An 11,078-nucleotide genomic window follows, 5' to 3' on the forward strand; every position below is an offset into this window, starting at 1 on the left:
ATGCAGCGAAAATTTTTAATATTCGATAAACTGTCCAGAGAGCGAGGTGTCTATATCTGGACTTCGTATTTAGTTTGTTTCTGAAGAAAATGTAGAAAATTGCAAAAACCACTTTACCGAGATAGTGGGTTTTTTCAAGTATACCTGCCCGAAAAAACCGGTATCTAAAATACTGGGCGGGTTTTTTTTTTAGTGCTGGACCCGGTATGACTAACCCTGTCTTTGATATGCTAATGCCTTTTTGGAAAAAGAAAATACTATTTTTAAATATCAAAGTTATCGCCGCTCTAAATACCTCTCTAAACTCTAATTGATAAATAATTATTAACATTTTTTTTTTGCCTATTAAAACATGACAACAGAGTACTGAGTAGAATTCTGAATTGAAGTACAGTCGACTTACGCGAAATGGCTATAACGCGAGTTTTTCATGAGTAAGGAGTTTTAGAGCTGACGCGAATTTCTGACCCGCAACACAAAAATAGTTGGGAAGAAAACGTGGTGCTAAGAGTCGGTTTCGTTATCGATTACTAAATATTGGTTTCATGAATGTACTTTCATCATTTTAAGCATCACTGATTGCTCAAGTTTTAAGCTTGTACTAGTCTAAACATCGCTTTGTTAAGATAAATAAATACCTTTGTGCTGAACAGTAAAGTAAGAAAAACAACGTTAAAAAAAAGCACAAATTTGCCAATTACAGCAGACACGTGTTTCGGCGTTACAGGGAACGCCTTTTTCAATGCAAAAAGTAATAAGCTTATGGATGAAAAGACATCCGACTAAAGCTTTTGTCGGATTATTGTTTATTTTATGTCTCTCTCTCCTACTCGTCATTGGTTTTTTGCGTTGAATAATGCAGCTGCTTTAAAGATACAACTTTTTACTTAATACACGGTAATATATAGCAAAAAATGGTCTATTAAACAGTTTGATGGGTATTTAAAAATGTCTGAAATAATTGGGTGTGTCAATTTTAAATTCGTATACACACCCTTTTCCACAACGCGAAATTTCGACTTACGCGTGAAGTCTTGGAACGCATCCCTCGCGTCAGTCGGGACTTGACTTAGAGGATATTTCCACGTAAAAGCTGAAGCTGAAATCATTTCCAGTAAAATCAAAAATCCTAAAATATGAAACCGTTGCAAAAGACATAGAATTTAATATCTAAAACTAATACACAAAAAGTCTTTCAAAACTTTTTTTTTAATTTTATACACAAATAGTGAAAGAAATAAAAGGTGGTTGGGAGGAGACTCGTGGAATTATGGTCAAGTCGTTACTGTTCGGAATTAAAAGGTTAACCTAAATTATTGTCTACAATTTCTAAATATTACATACATCTAAATAATATGCAAAGGTGCTTACCGTATTTTTTTATGTATGCTAACGCAAAGCAATGGCATTAATACGAATTAAAAATCACAAAACTATAATTGTACAAATTCTATTAAAAGATATTCACCGCAAGAACCAAAAGGGGAATAGCAAATTTCTTGCGCCTCGTATGCTCAACCTTGTGTAATATAGACAAACCGAAAGAGCATTCACGGCTCCACATTAAGAAGGAAAATGCTAATGCATGCATCAAATAAAGTCACTTGTTTTCAGTGTAAAAGATTGCGCTTTTGAATAGCATGTTTAGACACAAAAATGTAGATAATTTTTCTTATTAGATTCTCAGCGAGACGGATTAATTGTTTCCACGAGCAGTATAATTTCACCGCCGCCATCAGATATAATGAAGAATTCCGTTTTTCTTTTTTGTTTTGAGTTTTTCTTCTCTTCATTTGGAGCATTTTTGGTCGGTAGAGCTCGACTCCTTTTTGTCTCTAGCGCCATCGTGCGTTGCACGACCTTGCACATAGGGACGGCGCGGCCCTGGTTATAAGGGTCATCAAAGTGGGTGCCGTGGCACTTTAGGGTTCCGCAGGTAGAGGTAAGGGGTGTCGTGAAATGTCCATAGTATCAATGAAGGTATATAATGTAGCAGAGAGCTAGGGTCCCGTAAGAAAATGCTAATTCTTCAAAGGGTGCCACGAATCGAAACAGTTTAAGAACCTCGGAGTTAAAAAGTTGAATTAATACATAATTACTTGAAATTTCGTTTTGTATTAAGAAGTCTAAAAAAATTGGTTTACACAAACGTCATTTCGTCACGAAGAGTAGCATAAACATTGAGAGAGAGAGAGAGAGCGAGGAAAAAAAAACAATGCATATATATTTTTTCCTGTGTTGTGTTTTATATTTTAACTGTTGACGATAAAATGTAAAGGGAAAATGTAATGACTGACTGACATGACTGACTGACTGAATAATGTAAAAAATTTCACTGAAATGAAATAAAATTTTAATGAAACTAAAAAAATGTAAAAAATTTCACTGTAATCACTCAAACTTACAAATCGTCAGCTGTTTAATTTAATTCATATTTTTTTAAGGGTTATGTAAAGTAGACGTTACATTCAAGAAAGGTTTTCGTGTGTAAGTTACGTATTTTCAGGAAAAAAACTAGTATGTAGATGAGCTGAAACAGTTTATCTACATACTTTATACTACATACTTTGCATACATACTAAATAATTTAAATTCAGCTAAATACAAAATTTCCAGATTACTAATTCCCATCATTTAGGATTAAAAATACATAACTGTTTACGCTGTAAATAATCTTTATCATAAGGGTACTGGTGGATATCGGCTATACAGTGGCGTAGCTAGAGTGGGGCGGAGGGGGCGGTCCGCCCCGGGCGGCACTTTTGGAGGGGCGGCAAATTAACCCTTTTGATGTTGAAAAAATAAACGTATTTTTCAAAAATGGAAATTATGGTTTTTATCTGTTACTGCAGGCAAAAAGAAAATCTTCGAATTGTAAGACTTGTGTCACTATCAGAATAAAATTACTTTTATACAATACTTTCTGCTTCCTTTAAAAAGCTTTCAAAAATCTTTCTTGATAGCATATCAGTACCATTCCTTATTTTTTTCTGAGGGGGCGGCATCGAACAGTCATGGGAACAGTGTTTTTTTAGACTGTAGAAGTTAACTTCAGGAGGTAGAAAACAATGAAGTTTTCTAATTTTCGTAGTAAGAGAGAGTTAACACTAGATTATAAGAGAGTTTCTTAAAAACCTCCTAGTGAAACAAACTTTTTTTTTTTACTTCAAGAAAATGGTGACAAGAGTAAGAAAGGGAGGGGGGGGGGGTTGGAAAAATGGTACACAAAACAGTTTATTGCTTATCACAGGGATGCCTTTATATGTTACAGGGTTTACTTTGATTTCTCATTCATTACATTACAAGAGTTCTCTAATTCAAAAGAAGTAAAGGGGATTTCTGTTTTCTCGCTTTTGAGAGTAGAAAATCTATCCAACAACTTTGGATCACATGTTAGTCTATTACTTATGGAAGGCAAGCGAATTTCATTTTCAACATTTGGTTTGGTCCCTCAACTTGGCCAAGCATAGTCTAAAATTGTTTTTTAGCGTATTCAGTTTCAAATAATTCCGGTTGGCAACCTCTCCCACCTCCACTCCGTAGTCTAGCAGCGTAAAAGTTCAAATGTTTTTAGGATAGAGAGCTCTGGAATCTTTCATCTCTTTTCCGGATATCACCAAAGATAGCTTAGAAATACGGTGTTAATCCTCAATGTTTAAAAATTTCTGGGTAGAACCCCGAATCCTGTCCTCTAACGTAGCAAACACAGCCAAGAAGTACATATATAGGACTTAAATTCTGAAAACTTTTCTGGAGAAAACTCGTACCCTCCGTTCTAAAGCCTCTCTATATATAGCCTAAAATTACATTTTTAAAACTTTGATACTTCAATATCAATTTTCGAAAATAGTGCTTGAACTTTGATTATGTTTTATCTCCTTTCGTGATTAAAGATAGCTTAAAATACGTTTTTAGGACTTCAGTTTCGGAATTTTTCTGAGAATGGCACTTTAATCCCTCCCCCCTCCCCCCCTCATCTAACGTCTCCAAAGATTAAAACTGCGTTCTAAAAACTTCCATTTCGAAAAATTTCCGAGGAAGGAAAGACGAAATCCTCGGACGTTTTCCTAACGTCCACAAAGACAGCCCAACATTTTGCTCATAGAAATTAGCTTGGGTGGGTCGCTAATTTTTCTTCCTCAAAACTCCTAAAATGAACTTCAGCTTAAAGAAAAGTTTTGAGAGGGAAACCTGCCTCTGCCCCCTTTTACTCCTAGCATTATCAATATCAAACAAAACCTAAAGTCGGGCGTCAATGACGGAAATTTCTCATGAGAGCGCTTACTGACTTCACAACATTTTTGGTGCCATTCGGTGTTAGAAAACTTTTTAACGTCACCAAAGATAGCCTATAATTGCGTTTTTGAGACTTTGGTGCTGAACAATTTTTAACTCGGCTTCTTTAACAAAGAAAGAAGCCGAACCTTCCGCATTCCAGTAAATCACCAAAACTATCCTTAATTGATTTAAATTTAAAAAATACTTCAGTAAGAAACCTCAGCGCCCCTCTTTCTCCTAACGCTTTACAACTGCCTTAGAATACACATACAATGGGGAAGTTGCAACCTATTAAATGTTCATATTTTGACTATTGGATATTGTTAATTGACCCTCAAAACTTAAAAAATTCACCATCGCCGAATTTTAAAACACCGTGATTGATTTTTAATGAATTTTTAAAAATCCACGCGCAAAAGTGCGATCTTCTGAAACGTCACGAGCTTACGTCACAGGGCACTAATGGGCAGCCTTCCGCCGAAGATCCCTTGTTTTCGCTACGGACATTTTGAGCGAGCTGATATTTTTATTTTTTAGAAATTCAATAATCCTTTTGAACACACTATGGAGGCCGGATTCTTTAAAGCACAATTTAATAATCTTCCTCAAGTAACATCAATGATGGTATTCGAATATTTCCGAGAGGATGAGAGGTTTAATGTTCCAGAAACGCGAGGAGTTAAATGCGAGGAGGTAAGCCTTTTACGTTTCGTCTTCGAAGCCAACTGCACGTCTTTCGGATTCTCCCGTGGCGGAAGAGCGCATGATGTCACTTCCTGTGCCATTTGACGTCACAATCGCCTGAACTTTAAAAATTAAATTAAAAAAAATATTTATCGTATCGCAAAATTTTTTTCACCTATGATGTTCATACATCTTACTCTATCATATAAAAAAAAATTGAAAAATCGAAAACTTCCCTATTGAGCTGCCAAAGATAGCCTAAAATTGCATACTTCAGGGCTGAAAGTTTTCGAATTGAGTATCCGACCGTTCTCAATTTTCTTAACCTCTTCACAAAGTAGCTTAAACTGCATTTTAAAACTTTGATTTCGGAACATTTTCTTGCGGTGCCCACCGATCCTAACGTCGACAAAGAAACATTAAAAGAATTTAGATTAAAAAAAAAAAAAATCGGAAGCAACCCAATCCGCCCTTCCCCTTCACCTTGCCAAAAACTACCTATGTTTTCGATTTTTTAACGTAAATTTAGCAATTTTCTCCAAGAGTGCCCCCCCCCTTCTTTTTTTTTCTTTTGTAAGTTTGTAGAAAAATTTTATGTCTTTTTTTCGAAATTAAATTTCTAGTTTCAATTTAAACACCCTTGATAGTTTAATGTATTGGCTATTTCCCAATGAAAGGGCGGCAAAATGAGGAACCGCCCCGGGCGGCAAACACTGTAGCTAGGTAACTGCGGCTATGAAATATCTTGGTCTTTACAACCGCATCCTAATCACTTTTATTTATTTATTTATTTTATGGATATGCTTCGTATTACCTATTCTAGAAAATCACCAGTCATAATAATCGATGGATATGCATCGTATTGCCTATTCTAGAAAACCACCAGTCATAATATGACAGTGACATTTCCATTCCATTCCATTGGTAGAAACAAGAAACCCAACGAGTAGGGTCTTACCGTAATTCGTGATTGCAAAAAACATAATTTGAATTCAAGACGTTAAAATTCAAATGATTTTGAAATTTTTTATCCGTATTATAATCAACCTAGAAGGGCTGTGGATCGCTATTACATAAAATAGTTTTAAGAAATTAAAAACAGAAAGAAGAAACAAACGAAGGAGCTGAAACAAAATAAAATGTTTTAGCACTTGAATGGACGGAGGGTTTCTAAACTTCAATTAAAATACTTTTAACTTTTTTTTTCTAATTGAGATAGAAGCTTTGATCTTCGACCGTAAGTCAGATTAGATCTGGGGTTCAAAAAAAAAAAAAAAAAACGTATCCTTTTTGAATGGTGTAAAGACGAAAGTTGGGGAGCAATTAGATTACTATTTATTGATAGTTTTAATTTATACATTATTGAATGGAATCGAACAAAGCCTTGAAGAAAATCTAATTCAAAAAGCAAATAACTCCCGTCGTAATTGAGTGAGTTGGAAAAAATTGTATCTGACGCAGAAAAATACGCTCTTTCGAATGATATGCATATGTGGAAGTTAGTAAGTTTTATATTATCGTGTGCTTTTTTCGCACGCATAAAAAATGTTTATTTTTGATTAATCCGTTTTTTAAAACTTATTATTAATATTTTAAATTTTTAATATTTATTTGGATGTTTCTTTGTTTTACTAGAAAGTCGCCCGTCAAGGTATGACGGGTGAAAATTGCTGCTATTCTTCTACATTTGAACGATGCAACTGCCTGTTTGGTGATATTTTGGTATTTGAAATTTTAATCCTAACTCCAGTGGATTAACCCTAAACTCCAGTGGATAGCGTTAATTCTCAACCACTTTTTTGATTCTGCATTAGCCTAAAGTGACTCTCTTACCAGCGAAACAGTTAAGTTACCGTATCGAATTCAGCCTCGTCACCTGCATGTTAAACATTACCAAATCATATTATCAAATTATCATGCCGTGGCGCGAGGTTCATTGTTGAAACACGCGGGTTACTCGATCATCGGCCATTATTTACATGAGGCTTTTATTTTATTTTGTGGGTTTGGGGCGCTTAATCCTGAAAAAACGTTTGCATATTTCTTAAACTTGCAATACTTTTGGCCAATAATCAAGAGTCTGCACAGAAATTTTGGGGCTCATCACAAATGACATTTACGGGCCCCCCTTCATATTGTTTGTTTTACGTCCCTTCCTACATATATTTCACCCTTCATTTTAAAAATCTCGGGTTTTCTTCAGGCTCAGGCCAACTGGTGTCTCTCCCCCTATGCACGGCCCTGACAATAAAGCATGACTTTTAACTTTTCCATTGTATGATTTCTGCAATGTGTAATTCAAGTAAACCATCAAGAAAGAAAATGTCCATTAGGATGGATCAAAAAAAAAAAAAGAAAATTAATTTGAATTCTGAAATTTTGAATCCAAATTATGTTTTTTGCAATCACGAACTGAGACAGGACCTTACTCATTGGAGTTATTAGTTCTAGAAACGGTTCCTGTCCCCCCCAAGCCTGCCTCTCCTCCTGAACGGTTACGTGTGCATAGTTGTGTGTGTGCGTAGACCTGTGTGTATGCACTTAGGCGTGTGTGAGTGTATGTGTGTGAACGTGCGTGTGTGTAGGACATGGACGCCTCCGACCAGGAGGTCGGATAGCTCAAAACCGGAGCAGCCGCGCCGCCAGCAGAGGACGGTGGGCGGTGACGCTGCAGCGGCTTCTGGTCCAAGTTGAAAAAGGCACAGACACCAAAAACGGTCAAATGAGAACAATAAGCAATCGTGATTGCTCAAAAAAAAAAAAAAAAAAAAAAACATGTAAGAAAGAAAAGGAAAGAAAAAACTTTCTCCTAGATAACTGGACACCCCTCAATATTTTTAGACCTATGGATAATAATATCCTGGAAGAATTTTCCTGTTTCTACTGAAAGAATGTGCTCATCCCCCTCCCCCAAACTTCATAAGTATGGGGAGGGGGGTTAAAAAATAAATTGAACTGAAAAAACAAGGCTACATATTATAATATACACTATTAATATGCATATGCATTGCAATAAAATAATCATTTACAAAAAAAAAAAAAGAAACAGCTGGGGAAATTAAATTTTTCTAAATTTGTGACATTTTTGTGTTTTTTTAGCAGTGTGACACAGTCTAACTTAAATTAAGGGGTCATTGAGCACCATCTTAAAATTTGAGTACGAAGCTAAAACTTTTACATCATATAACTATTAGTTAATATAAAGAAAATAGGGGGTGTCTTGGACTTTAGCTGAAAAAAAGTTTTTTTTTTTGAACCACCCAAAAATGTCCATCATCAAAAATTGGTCGTGTAACTTTAAGACAGACTATCACGTATTTATGAATGATGGGGCTTAACGGATTTGCAACTGAGGTTGCGGTGTCTTCTGCTCGTGACATCTAAACTCGTTCATCATCGCAATTGAATGTTTGGATTCCAAACAAAAGTCCCGCGACTCTCTGAAAGGGGCATTTCCTGCTGCACGTGTGCGACTAGGGGCTGCTCTCATTGCCACGATTTCACGGACAATATGGCCCCTGAGCTTTACTTGTCGGCTCTGTTTACGTTTTTGACAAATGTCGCGATGAAAGATGATTATGACACAGGAATATTTGAGCTTTTTTGTTCCCAGTTTGGAGAGAAAAAGTTTTAATGGAGTATTGCAAAAAAAAAAGTCATTTTTATAGAGAAATATTAATAGTAAAAAAAAGAGAAGAAGAAGGAATTAGATAAATATTAGTGGCGATGAAATAATAACTTTAAAAAAAATATATTTTGTTGACATTTTTTCCAGAGTATATTGCGCCATATTTAATGCGAAAAATATAATAAGTGTTTGAATTCTAAGAAAAGTCCCATTTCGTTCTAGGGACAGGGGTGCCCAACTGGGGGGGGGGGATCATAGCGCAAACTGCGCCATTGAAATTTTTAGGGGGCTGTTTTGAGGGGTATATTTTACTTTTTGGGGGGACTCTTGTTTTTGTGTGTGGGGTAGGTCTTCGCGAGATTTAGGGGGGTGCGACTTTGCTCCTAGAGGGGAGGGGCACCCCTGCTAGGGAAAGAGCATGAAATTGAGAACATCAGTAATTTCCCAAAGAAAGATAAAAATACAATAGCATCTACTTATTGTGAACTCAAATAGTGTTATTAATCGCGTAATATTATTTAACTCACGCCGATCTACTCTCTTTTCTGTTTCACAAGAGCACCTATTCATACCAAGAGGGCTTTAAAAAAAAAATTTCTGCGTTATGCTGGGGGATGCTTTAGTGGGTGTCTCACAGTTGTTGTTGTGAATTAGGCGAGATCGAGGCGGCCGCTGAAGGTGGTTAGTAAGCTTTATAACTGTTGTTAAGGGAGGGGACCTTGCAACCATCCAAGCTGACAAAAGGCTTGCCTTAGCTCCCGGGGCCTTGGAGCTCCTTGGAGAGCCCGAACTTACATTACAACCCGATTTAAGGGTACTTCTTCAGTTTCACTTAGCACCACTTAGGTGGAAAGTGAGAATCTAACTTAGCTTAGACAATACACGACAGATGGAAGCAATCGACATTTCGATATTTTTGATTCAGTGGAACAACTCCTGATCCAGAATCCTCAGAGGGATTGATTTGTTTTGGGTACTTGGATGACTTTGGGGCCAAACATAGGAAAAGTGCATCAGTCACCATTAGCATGCATGGATGATGTTCGAACAGCCTGTGTCGAACCTGCGAGCCTTCGCCAGGAGCTCGGTTCCCTAGATAGTCGAGGAGCGTCCTCAATCTTACTAAAACATACTACCGAAACACCATACGTCCCATTGATTCCTCCTATCTTTATAATTCGTTTTTTATTGCTTCAGTATTTATTCAGTAAAGTACTAATTATTGTTATTATTATTATTATTATTATTATTATTGTTGTTGTTGCTGTTGTTGTAATTATTATTATTATTGTTATCGTTATTGTTATCAGTATTATTACTATTATTGTTATTGTAATTATTATTATTGTTGTTGTTATTTTGGAAAAATAAAATATTTCGGGGAAAACATTGGCAGTGAAAGTGTTGGGGGGGGGGGTCGTTTTATATTTTGTATTCCAAACAGAAAGTTCAAAAAAAAAAAAAAAAAGCTGTACAGGTAAAATTTAATATTTTAGACCACTTGTACGAATTGGTAGATTTGCTTTGTCGAACGTCATCAGAAAAAGTTTTGAGTTTTTAATATAGATTGTAGAATTGCATTAATAAATATTAATTTGATCTGATCATTCAAAAACTATTTTTAGCAGATAAAAAATAGTAACGTTTACGGAGAAAATTCAAAACCTTTTACCCAAACAGTCAAACACTGAGAGTAAATTACTGCACCAAGAATTTTTAATTTCTTTTTGTTTTAAACTCAGAGATTTTTAAACATACTCTTTATTTTTTATTGAATATATAGGTTTTTCTTTTATGTCTGTATTTTTTTTTTTTTAATTTATTTGTATTTGATCATTTCAGAGGAGAGAGAAAAAAAAAGAAGAAAATATAACAGACAAAAAGAAGGTCCGGGAAAAACTAAATCCTTTACAGCATAGGTAGATTTTCTAGGGACCAACTATTAGAACGACTTCTGACTTCGAATATTCAGATTTTCGGATGTTTTCAGATTTTATGATGTAAATGTTATGATGTCCAAGGCAAACATTACGTTCTCTCTCCCTTTAAGTAAGCACATTTTGTTTGAAATTAACTATCTAGACAGCATCTGACGTGTGCATTTTTAACCCTTGACACACATGTGTCTGCGTATCTGTGTATCTGTCTGTAGCACTCTAGCGCCTTAACAGATGGACCGATTTTGAAAAAAAAAACCAAAGAAAATTAATTTGAATTCTGAAATTTAGAATTCAAATTATGTTTTTCGCAACCACGAGTTATGACAGGACCCTACTCATTGGAGTTATTATTTTTAAAAACGGCTTCTGTCCCTCCAAGCCTGCCCCTCCTCTTGGGGGGTTACTTGTGTGTAGTTGTGTATGTGTAGGCTTGTGTGTGTGCGTAGACCTGTGTAAATGCACATTGGCATGTATGTGTGTAAAGGCAAGTATGAGTGTATGTGTGTGAGAATGTATGTGTATGAGTGTGCATGTGCGTAAGACATGGA

Source organism: Uloborus diversus, chromosome 2, assembly GCF_026930045.1.
Source record: "Uloborus diversus isolate 005 chromosome 2, Udiv.v.3.1, whole genome shotgun sequence".
Lineage (NCBI taxonomy): Eukaryota > Metazoa > Arthropoda > Arachnida > Araneae > Uloboridae > Uloborus > Uloborus diversus.